The sequence below is a fragment of the Scomber japonicus genome, chromosome 1 (assembly GCF_027409825.1).
Source record: "Scomber japonicus isolate fScoJap1 chromosome 1, fScoJap1.pri, whole genome shotgun sequence".
Classification (NCBI taxonomy): Eukaryota; Metazoa; Chordata; class Actinopteri; order Scombriformes; family Scombridae; genus Scomber; species Scomber japonicus.
The window spans coordinates 15,180,074-15,193,185 of NC_070578.1; the positions used below are offsets into that span (position 1 = coordinate 15,180,074).

At 36.4% G+C, this 13,112-nt stretch overlaps 1 protein-coding gene across 1 annotated transcript in view; it reads left to right on the forward strand.

The window, feature by feature from the left end:
* The window catches only part of LOC128355967 (MAM domain-containing glycosylphosphatidylinositol anchor protein 1), a 176,779-nt gene that overhangs the window by 84,298 nt on the left and 79,369 nt on the right, over positions 1-13,112 (forward strand). The gene's annotated exons all lie outside the window — the stretch shown is intronic.

The window sequence follows — 13,112 nt, forward strand, 5'->3', positions numbered from 1 at the left end:
ATGGATTTTCTAGTCCATACTCCTGTAAGACCAGTCTTTGTTTTGTCTGTTCAGCTGAGCTGGCTATCACTTTTGTGGTGTTTATTAGAGAAAAAACAGCTTCTGGTGCTGGTTGATATGCAGAACACTACAGCCTTTGCAGAAGAACACTGTATTCTTGTAGCAGATGGGAAAAGAACATTTGAAAAAACCCTTTTATAAACTGATGGTAGAGCAAAATAGATGTCCATCTAAAAAAAACAACAAAAAAACAGTACATTTTCAGTCTATATTAGATGTGGCGTTTGATGTTTTCTGTAAGCAGACTATAGACAAACATGTCTTGACATGCAATTCACAACAAGGTGTACATGTGCATTATACAAGAAACATACGTTATAATAATATGTATATGTGTTACACAAGTAAAGTAATTATACAAGTTATATATTAAGTATTAAGTCACACAATTCCTGTTGTTAAGGAAATAATACATCATATCTCATATGTGTGAGTTAAAGTGCAGTGACACTTGCCTTAAGCAGTGTCCCTTGTTTTTTTTTTTCTTTTTCTGGCTGCTCTGCTCTGCTGTGACACCATGTTCTTTTATGCCACTCCCAGAGTAACTTTGTATGTTCATATTATATATATGTATATCTATATATGTAAATATATATATATATATATATATATGTATGCTCTTTCATGGAAAAGGGAAAGTTATGTTGTAGCAGATTGACAGTACTCTGACTTACTGAGTATGGAGCGGGCACCAATGGCGTTTGAGGTGGTGCTTAACTGCCTTTTAGCACAAGGGATTGTCCCCCTTTGTCACTGTGGTTAAATCCTGTTTCTTAAAGGGAAGTGTTGTGGAGCTCGACAGACATTGCTGGAAACATTATTGTTAAAAATTTCCACACCAACACCCTTAGAGTCTACTCTGTCACCCTCACAACAAAAACAGGTTCCTATATAGACATATTGATATATAAAGTACAGATAAAATATGTTGGCAAATTAGCAGTCATAAATGCATGTTGACAGGCATAGACCTACTATACAAGGCTTAAATACACAGACACAGTGACGTCAAGGTGCAATTTTCATTACATTTTTTTGATATGAAATATGTATTATTGTAATTTTTATTGATAGGGAAAACCAAAAAAAAGCAGCCTTCTGTGGATGAGCAGTAGAGAAACCAGAAATAGGCACTAGACATCCTACTACCAAGCCATTATTAATCCCTATAGGCAATTATGCAAATTCCCCCATAACACTTGAACACTTGCTGGCAACTTAATACATCACAAGGTATGGGAAAGCCACCATCAAGACCAGACCCTCCCTGCCCCTGTCTATCTGCTGAATTTGGAAGGCTTATGAACAAGTCAAACTGTCACTTAACCTTTAATCAATACACACAGATTGAGAACATGTTGTTTCCTCCTAACATGAGTTGACATACATTTTTATATACACACACACAGGAATACACACAGGGACTCACACTCCCGATAAAGAACACAGTTAAATTGCACACAAATGCTCACACACTACAGTGCTTCAGCTTGCATGCATAACATAACAATGCATATCATTGTCCACACTGGTAGCATTCTGATATTGTTGCTGTTGCTATGACAGAAGGTAGGACTTTAATCAACCTTAATAATTTAATTAGTGTGTAATAAATAAGGATGGCAGTGACACAGTGGTTGGCATTGTCACCTCAAGCAATAGTGTTGTGGATTTGATCCCAGCTGGAGGTCCTCCCCATGGTCATGTGGCTTTCCCTCCACAGCCCACAGACCTGCAACTAAGCGAATACACTGAATTATGAGTATGTTTCTGTCTGTCACAATAAACCTGTGACCTGTCCAGAGTTTTACATGTCTTACACTCACTGCATGTTAAGTGTATAAGAGGAGAGATGGTCTGTATAAAATAAACAAAGTAACAATAAAATAAAACATGTTCCAAACTTTCAATATCCCTTTCACAAAACACACGGTTGTTCAGATCAAGATTAAACCTTAGTCTTAAGAATTTGTTGGTTTAATTTCATTTAAAATTTTGAAGTTAACCTATTTTACCTTAGGAGGGAATGGAAATGAAATATAGCTTTTCCTTATTTTCTTAACCTTTACAGATTCAAATTCCTTGAGAATATAATTTCTTTTTACTGTGTTTGGGTAATAAGCATTAGGTAAAATATTCCTAATGACTTTGTTGGTACATTTAAAATCACAGAAGTTCACTCCTTCAGACATTAGAGTTCCGGATAGCCTCTCTAACCATTGATCTCACAGAAATTGGTATGGCTTTTATCACTCTATTATACTGCTTAACATTAGTCTTTATTCGTGCTGCGCCACGTGCAAACGCAGCAGACGCCTGTGTGCATGCTCGTCTCAATGTTCAAATAATTACTGTGTGTGGCAAGTGGGAGGAAAATGTTTTTTTTGACAAATTGAAAAAGTTTTTTTTAGAAAGGCTAAACACCAACAAATATGGATTGAAGCAGATCATTTCGTTAGGTAAAAATGTCTTCTGAATTTAGGAAATTATGTTTTTTTTCAATAAATATAAACTTTTGAACTTTACAATGCTCTGTTGCAGACTTTTGGACAAATGGCGTCTTCCTCTGCATGCGCCAGTGCAACGGACTCTACCCTGGATGAATGAATTCAAGAAAAAATGCATCTATAATGTTAGAAGGTTAATAATAAATATGAGACAAAATTAAAATTCTAATAAATGTGAACATTTATTCAACAACCACGGAACCCGACAACAATGACAACAACAACAATAATAATGCGCTAATACTACTACTTCTGATAATAATAATAATAATAATAATAATAATAATAATATACAAACATCATCATATATTTCAACTCACAGGAACAGCATTTATGAACACATAGAAACACTAAACCAACTTTTAAACAAAGTACCAGATTATTTTGGTGGCAAAAACCCGCCCCAATGCTGGCTCAATAAGGCACACTCCAAAATTTCTGCGAAATGTTCTAGTTATGTGTTATAGGTGTTCACGCATTACAGGCGTTAACACGTGTGTCACTATTGTACTAAAGCCAACAATTCAGACGTCAATTGAGTTAGACATTTGCTCTATAGGCTCAACAATGTTTCGAATGCTTGTAACCATACTTTTTCATTGATATTAGCAATGGTTTTCCAATTGATAACTATGACTCTCTTTGCACTCATAAGACCAATAGCTTTTTCTTAAAAGGGGGACAACTCATATTGTCCATATAACTGAAAATACATAGTTTGGAATCAAGGGGGATCTTTTCTCCAATGATGTTAGACAGATTATTTATAACCTTCTTCCAAAAACTTTGCAGGATATGGCATTCCCATATCATATGAAAATAGACACCTTTTTCTTTGTTACAATGCCAGCATTTATCATTGCTCTGTTGACCCATCAGTGTGAGTTTTTTTGGTGTATAGTATGTTCTATTAATACATTTAAAATGTATGGTTTTATTATGTGCAGGGTTTGATATTCTATGCATTTTCCGCCATATTGATGTCCAGATCTCTGGCTCAATAAGTTCCTCCATATCTTCCCCACAAATCTTTTCCAATGTGGTACAAGCAGCATTGTCACAATTAGTTATCATCTTATAAATTCTACCACTTAAATGTGCTTTTTTACTTATTATTGTCAATAACTGTTTCTCTAAATTTGATATTTCTGGAAGATGTATACGTTCCCTAAGGAATTTTGCTAGTTGTGATCTAATCTGAGATAGAGCCAAAAGTCTAGCTTAGCTAAAATAAGCTAGCTAAGCTAAGCTAAGCTAAAAAACAAAACAAACATAAAACGTACAATTAGCTAGTGTTAGGCCCAAGTAAATCTGTTAATCTTTTTGAACTGTTGTTATATTATTGTAAAATATTACAACCACATGTTTAAACCATATACTTTTTTTATGTTGCCTCTCTTTAGATCACACACCCACCCACCAAAAAGCTTCCAGGTCCACCACATACAAAGTACAAAGTTGCTTTTTACCATTTTTTGATGACACTCATGTTTTCTTAGACTTTACAAAGCAGCATTCCCATAGCCAATGTGCACAGATAACAATGGAAACAAACCAACTCAGCCCTGTACATCTGACACCCTCTACACTTCGTCACCTCACCTCAGCAGCCTTAGGTCCTTAGGAGCAAATTAAGATTCAGCTTGAAAAGGAAGCGCAGATGTTACAACAGGATAAACAAGGGCATTGAGAGCATCAGCAAGTACATATCTGTGTATGTAATATGTAAGGTAAGAACAACCATCTTAAAACACTGCAGGGAGCATGGAAATAGTGAACACTTCTGCTCAGTATGAATAATATTCACTTCCTAGCCCAAAGTATGTTGAGTATTGTCGCATCTCTGAAGGTTAAAAAACAGATTTATGCAACTACTTGTAGAATTGAAGTGGTTTATTGCAAGGAACCCAATAAATCCATTGTACATCCATTTATACACATATCAGATGTCATCAGCTCGAATACAAACATTTCCTGTTTTTATGACATTGTAAGGTATTTGCACACAATGGTCTATTGCTCACAACCACCTTTCTCTTCTCACTACACAGTCACCCAAAGTGACTTCATGAATCATCTTATTAACACTTTACCTAAAATGACCTTACAATACCATATAGTTCTCCCTTTGGGTAAACCCCCCCACCCTCCCAATTTACCAACTATTGCACATGAGGATGGAAACCCAGTCAAGTCATCATCAATTAGCATTCAAGCAATATTCCACTTGTTAACTTGCTTAAAAAGCCCCTCACGACCCCCTTTGGCCACGGTGTTCTGCATGCAATGGTTATACAGATATATACGATGAACATAAAGTTCAAAACTTAGCTAAAAATGTAAGACTCATAACATACACAGGAAATATAACCCCCTTGATTTATTGGCACAGTTTAGAAAACCAGAAGCTCAAAATACATCACACATCCAAATTACACTTCTATAAAGAATATTGGAGCTTTTACATCCATTCATCGTGGATAACATTCCCCATTTGTCATGAAGTGACATTTTTTGTCAACAAAGTTGATAATAATATAATAATGAATAGGCTGAGGCCTAAACTATTCAGGTGTAGGTAGTTCCATGAAGTCTTCTTCAACACTGTCTCCGAGCTGAACAGATCTCACAAGCAGAAGGCAGAAGAGAGAAACATTATAATACAGACCTCATGATGAATAGGTATCTTTTGTGAGCTTAGTATGTGTGGATAAATAATTTATTTGTCACTAGACTTTGAAGAAAAGTTTTCTCAGGGTGACTTAAGTAGAGAAGGGCAAAGGACAATGAACTGTGTGTTCTGTGCACGTGCTCTCCTTGTTTCAAAGCACTTTTCAAAAGTCCATTCATGTCGACCTTTCACTGTGCTGGTACCAAGAGGTTTTAAAAAAGGGTATGTTAAGGTTGTTCTCAGTCATTATGTATTTTTCCTCCTAGTGACTGGTTCTATTTTAATAAAAATATATCAGTTTAAGCTCCCTGACGATTAAAAATTGCTAATTTGTCCCTGGGCTTAATTTTTTTGTGTATTTTCACTGAATTTATTTTTCTAATTTTAATTATTTTTGCAGTATAGTTTTCCAAGGTTTCACTTTGTCTCTTGGAAGTTTGATTAACTACTTTACAGTAGTTACAGGATGGTCTAGGTTGTGTTGACTATCACATCAATAGCTGCCAGTGCCTAAAAATACCAGGCCAATGAACTGTGGATATAGAGCATTGTGGAACTTGGAATATTTATTTATTTTCATTATTTATTCAATTTCTTGTAGCCTGTACATTTTGAACACAATGTGTGTCTGTAGAACGGGCCTATTATTCAAAGATATAGAAAGTCCATCCATTTCCATCTTAAATGAATTGCAACATTTTGTAAAAAATAAGATTAAACAAATATACATGGGCATGGTGATCGTTGGAGCTCTGGTTGCTTTATAAATCCTCAAGAAATGAAATGCACAAATCCCTGCCTTTGACCTCAAATTACTGGTTAATTTTATTAATGTAGTTCTAGGTTAAAGCGGTACCAAGTGCTCACTTGAATAACTACACAGAATATCCACAGAGTAATTTGCACATGGTGAGCTGTCAGTACATACAGTATCTGGGGCAGTCAGTACCAAAGGCTACATGTTTAAAAGTGAAAATGTTCCACTTAAGTGATGGCGGTGCTGTACAGTAGCTCAGTGAGTTTAATATGGTGCTAACACTGTCAGGGCTAGGGGTATAGTTCCCAGTGGGCCGATCTGCCAAAAATGTAAGCACTCTTACAGCAGTGAGGTACTTCAGATTCCACTATCTACCAATTTGCATGTAGTGTAGTGGTGGCATGCTGAGTATGTTAAACATTCAGCTCAGAGTAATCCAGCTTCAACTGAAATGAAAACATACAGCAAGTTGTCTGTATCATATTCTTCATCATCTAATTTGAGGCGAAATGTTTTTGATTTAAAGAAAGAAGTATGAAGATAAAATTGTCTTTAATATGCCAGTGGGAAATTTGACTTGGACATCACAGTGTTTGCAGTATAAAATCACAGGAAAACAACAATAAAAAAACCCAAATACATCAACTGCAAAAATTCATCATTATCATATCCTCATCTACATCAGAAAAGTGCACACATAGTACTTTTCTGCACACCTGTTGCTTTGGACAAAGCTCATGTATTACTATATTGGACATTGACAGGACATCATCAAATACTTTTACTGAAACTTTGAGGGTTACAGCTTAGAATATAAACTTGAAGCAATTTATTAGCACTTCAATTCCTATGTCATTACTGTTTCCATAAAAAAACAAAAAAAACCCTTGATGAAACATTGAGTATTTTGCTGTTGATAATGTGAAAACATCCTCTGCCTTCTCTCAACAGGATACTGTTGTGTAGGAGGTGGAGAGTCACACAGTGTGAATACGCAACACCACAAATACACTGCCAAGGCCAAAGGATGGCCCTTTTTATGGCATGTTTCTTATGTGAATTGGGGTCATATAATCCAAACAACAACCACATAAAATGTAGTTTGTGGTAGAGTAAAATGTGCGTCCATTATTTTGTTGGTTAGTGTACATCTAATTTTACTTGACAGAAATAATGACACACAAGGAAAAGGAAAACAAGTGGTCTGTGTGTACATGTAAATGTCATAGCAACAGAGCTCATGTCTGAGAAAGCAAAGGTGTTTGCATATTTCTGATACCAATATTGAACTGTAACACCTGATATGCATTGACTATCTGCGGCTGTGTGTTCAAAAAATGTGGTGCAGGCAGCAGATGAGTACTGAATGTCATTTCACAAAAGGTTTTTTGAATTCAGTTTGCTTATGTCTTCTTCATTGTCACAGCTAACAAGAAACCCATGGTATAAAGATGAACTTAACATGACCTTAGAGAGCAATTAATAAGAAAAGTTGATGTAGCAACAGCCAAGGAAGAGCTGCACAGCTTTTATTCAGTATTAAATGGAATAATATGCAGGCTAATAGACAGGCCTATCGGTCATGTTCTTTGCTCTCTCCGTGCATCTAAAAAATTCTCATTACCACTATCGCACCTCCAGTCAAATATGTAAATTAAGATAATTTGATTCACAAAGTAAAAATACACCTGTATAAAGCGCCAGCCGGGTAGTCTGCAGAAGCTTAGAGTCCTTATTAGATCTTTGTGAGGAGAATGTGATTATTATCACCTCCACTGCTACCAGATTATCATCATATCGTTGTCAGCTCCACTTCAGAGCAAATATGATGGAATACTAAGGTGGATTTCAATACCAATCACATATATTCACACAGTCTCCTTCAACTGAATGGGCTCAAAGATACTGAACGTGTGTACGTTTGTGTATGTCCCTGTGTGTTCGTGCATGTGTGTGTGTTTGGGTCTCTGTTTTTTGAGAAAAAGAGACAGCGTGTCCATCTGCATTTCAGAGAAAAAGTTAATTTGTACAGTATGTGTGCAAGCAGGTGTGTGCTTGACAGTGTGTATGCTAAGCAGCGACAGGAGTATTGTCATAGGAAAATAATCCATCTCCCCTTCTATCAAATCTAATTTAGTCGCACAGTGCATCCTATTTTTTTTTTTACTGAACAGGCAAAAGATGCTCTATAGATATGGGAAGGCAGGGGATATGAAAAACGTGAGGTAGCTATTGTCCTCATGAATACATATTTTTGATTAAGTTCATATTTCTGATATTTAAAGTGCTTTTGATAAAAGCAACAGAGAGAATTCATCTTGAAGTTCTCCCTCATATCTGCTTTATGTGAAAGCTAATTATTTAGACCATTATTTCTTTTGGCCCTTGTGTCAGCATGATCTAGCGTATGCTATACCAATGAATAGAGCATGTGAAAAACATGGGCATGGATAAATAAATAAATCTGGTTTCTTCTTCTTCTTGGTTTCGGTTAAATGTTGATAAACATATCATCTGTCATACTTCAAGTCACTGTGGACTTTTCTCTATTCAATCAAGACCATGGTTGTTCCTAACCTTAACCAAGTGCTGTCAGTACCTTAAAAAATGTAAAAGTTGAATAATGCTGTCTGATAGTCAGTACAAGCACATGTACTGTACTGCAGGATTGTATAATGTGGTAGAAGACAAATACATACATCATCATTGAACATTCTACTGGGCGGCTGTGGGCGGCTGTGGCTCAGGAGGTAGAGCGGTCGTCCTTCAATTGGAAGATTGGTGGTTCGATTCCCGGCTCCTCCAGTCCACATGTCGATGTGTCCTTGGGCAAGACACTTAACCCCTAATTGCTCCCGTTGCTGTGCCAACGGTGTATGAATGTGTATGAATGGTTAGATTCCCCCTGATGTGCAGGTTGGCACCCTGTGTGGTAGCCCCTGCCATCAGTGTATGAATGTGTGTGAAAGGGTGAATGACATGTATAATGTAAAGCGCTTTGAGTGGTCGCACAGACTAGAAAGGCGCTATATAAGTACAGTCCATTTACCATTTACTTGTATGTGCACTAATTTGGCAACTTGCCAAATCGTTTTTAAAATGTCCTCATTATGTTGACAGCAAACTTATTTGGCTGACATGATGTTTCCTTTATAATATATTTGCATTTGGGATGTAGTAGTATATAAACGTAATTCCAAGGAGACAGGGTCACATCAAAATGCTTTATGTGTATGGCAGAAAACCAGCAATAAAGTGGATAAACTGATTTGTGCCAATGTGAATGGACTAGACATGCAGAAACATTGAAATTGCCCTTTAATAGACTGGCAGTCAAATACCATTTTTGTAATGATCACATATGCTTCACCTTTCAAATCAGCCATCTAAGCAAGGTATTTAACCCCCGAAGGCTTCAGTAGAGCTGAACATAGCTAATGTGGTTTCATGGTCATGTGTAGGGTCTTGCTGAAAAAAAGCATGTGTGGTCAACAAAGTCTAAACTACCGTAAAAAACAAAAAAAAAAAAAAAAACAGGATTTCATTTGACCCAAAATAGCCTCCAAAAGATCAGCAGTGCATTGCATTGTATCTCCTACAATATAAGGAACTGGCAATCCGACCATTGTCTCACATTAGGCCTAATTAATTAGCATTTTGTTATGGTATAAATCTCTAATGGAAGCTCATTGACCTTGGAGTTATTGTCAGTTCTCAGAAGCAGCTCTCTCCTGAGTATGTTTATAATAAGAATAACTTTTGTTTTGTTTAGTGTGTTCTCTCTCTCTCTCTCTCTCTGTGTGTGTGTGTGTGTGTGTGTATGTGTGTGTATGTGTGTGTGTGCATGCAGTCACACATTAGCACTGTGTGGGTTGGTTCTGCAATGGGTTATATGATGAATGAGAACTAATAGCAGATACTGAGTTCAGATGATGCACACCATATGTAAAACATTACTGACAAATTCAAATTACAAATTGTGATTTAATCATTGTTAATTGTGCGGCACAGGTGCTTGTTTGGCATGTCTTTATATTGTGTCTACCTACAACAGTGTATTCAGTATTCACAGTTCACAATAAAGGTGTCTAATAATTAATAAAAGACATACTGTAGTCTTACATTCCACACAAAAATAACACAAATATGAGCAGAATGTTATATTTAATTTAATGTCATGTTATTACTGAGTGTGGCTTCTGCTGGTCAGAGACTTGTTTTGATACAGATGTTTTAATCAGCATTTTTCTTTGCCATAGTAAATGCCAGGACTATCTTTTCCAGGTTTAGCTCAGTAGACATTTGCAGGTTACAAATTAGTACAAATTCCACAGCTCTGTGTAACATGACAATATAGCTAAATTAACCAGTCACAGAAAGCATCACCTTCCCTTCCTTGTTAGTATGTAGTTAACATATTGTTAGTGAGCAGAATTTCAGTATAGCACTCTCATGAATCTACCCTGATTCAGTCCTTCTTGATAATTGTTAGCAGGTGTGTAGCTCCCAAAAGTAGACACTTATGAATCCTGTAAAAGGAAACCATCCTCATGGAGTAAAATTACCTGAATACTTGCATGGTAATTTGTTGAATACTTACAGTTAAAAATGCATTTGGTCATTCATTTGTACTTTCAGGTATTTGTTAAATATGTTTCTGTAATTAAAGAGGAATACTTGCTAACTTGCACAGACACCATTAGCAGTCCTCTACGTTAGATAGCAGTAATTACATTGTAGGTGAAAGAGGACTATGTTCCTGTAATGATTTTAAGAACCCTGCATATCTGTGGTTTCTCTTTGCTCTCCTCATCAGTCCCCAGTAACCTTTAAAAAGAGTCTGTGATGCATAAGATCTGTTACTAATGGATCTTTATGCTTCAGACAGCCACCCTGGCCTAATTATTTTCCCTTACTGCCAGACACTGTGTGTGAGCATACAGGAGAGATAGAGAGAGGGAGAGGGTTTGATTGAGTGTTTCGCAGAATTCTTGCCTTTGAGCAAAAAAGCATCTTTTACTATCTGACATGTGCATTCCTTGACAAGTGTGTTGGTGTCACCTTGACGGAGGAACATACGACGACATCAAGGAAGTCGAAACAGCAGATAATGGCTTCTCTGTGTCCAAGAGAATACGGATCAAACCAAACAAGAAAAGGCACTTAAATGTATCCCACAGTTCTTTTGATCAGAGAAGTGGACTGAATAACTGTCCTCTTTCCTTTTAAAACCTCAAAAGGTTGATCTTGTGTGAGAGATATTTTCTTGCTCCTTATATTACACGAGTATTATCATGTTACTCTTAGTAATATTCATATGAAATACGTATGACTGAAGCTCTTGTACTATACTGTAAGTTCCTCTTGAGAGCAACATTTAGCTTAATGCATTTTATGTAAAATATTAAATACTGAAGAGAGGAAGGTTTCACTCAGGAAGTAAGCCATCCTCAGCATTTAGAGACATTTATACAGCAGTTGCAAATGTGAGGATTCCTCAACTCTCATCCTCCATCTATGCTTGCTTATGCTTTTTTGGATTTTTTTTTTATTGCTCATCAGTGATATTCTCACATTAGTGATTTGTTCCAAATGTGATAGATGAGGCAGTATCTCAGACATCACTTTTCTATTTTTTTTAAATACAATTAAACATATTTGTATCATGTTCTGGTTGTAAAAACACACTAATTTGTCTGATAGCAGTCATATAATTACAGGTCAGAATTTTAATCTTTTAAAAGTGCTAACTGTAAATGTGGTTAACATAAAACCCAGTACTCACATAAAACTATGCTTACAAATTATGCTGATTTGCATAATGGAGCTGCAATAGGTCCAACCTTTCTGTCGATTTTCATCCTCATTTCCATGTGGCCTTTAAAAGAATGGTCTCAATTCACTCCAACAACGAACTCTGTTTGTTTGTTTGTTTTTTTTTGCTACCATTCCTTAATACCACTACATTTTTATTTGTATTTTATTTAGTCCATTAAGCACCTAACATGCTTTGGATATATACTTCACTTTCTGTATTGGACTGAGCAAACTATAAATATCAGAAAGCAGTACCTCAATTTTGATATAACTTTTCCATGATGTATTGGTTAGAAACTTAAACCAAAGTGTTGTTGACTTCAAAAGCTGATTTTTTACAATTGTTAATCTATGAATAGGTCCCATGTCTATTCATTCCTTCAGAAAGCCTAAAAGAATGTCCCTTGTTTGCTAACATTAAAAAACCTCCCAGAAAATGTCCTCACATTGATCTACTGTATGTCTGTAACATTTTACTGCATCAGTGACTTTTATCCTTAAACATGTCACAGTGCTGTTGCTTTGGACCCAGTACTTAGTTCATTATGCAAGAATTATGTCCTCTCTCCTTCTCTAGCATTAGTCTCTCTATTGTGAGAGGTCATTTGTTTCCCTGGAGGGTAATTCAGCTGGGACAATAGCAGTAAGTCACACAGGGCCTCAGGAAGGGACGGGCATGAGATGGGAAGTCCCAAGGGAGTGGCAACCCTACATGGCTGTTTTCTGACTTTTAAAGAGGTGTGGATGGTTGCAAGCTGCAATGTTTGTTATTGTGCTGGTTGTACTGATGTTGGGCAGGATTTAATGGGTGAATTCATCCAGATAGACTCTTCAGCATGAATAGTAAAAAACATATTTAAAGTACTAGGTGGCAATAAGATAATGTCCTAAGATGTCAAATACAAAATACTGTACTAGTGTTTTCAAAGATTTAAATATTGATATGCTGCCTTTATTGTAACTACAACCTAGGTTATATCACTCCTGTGTGTATTGACAGTATCGATTCACCTTTGACAGTCTGGGTTTGCTGCAGTCATGCAGACACTATTGTAATTAGTTTGGTGCCATATCCTCGATAAACTGACATAAAGTGTTAACAGTAACACTAGCTCCTATTAAGAATATTAAGGTGAAAAGTTTGCATCAGCTATCGTGCCAAAGTGTCATGCCAGATCACATGTAGTGTTGTGACTGGTCATTGTACTGCATATGCAAATGGTCACTCTACAAATGTGTGTCATGCAGTTAGAGGCGCTGGATGCTGTAAGGAAACAAATTCAAATTGTTGCTGTTTGAA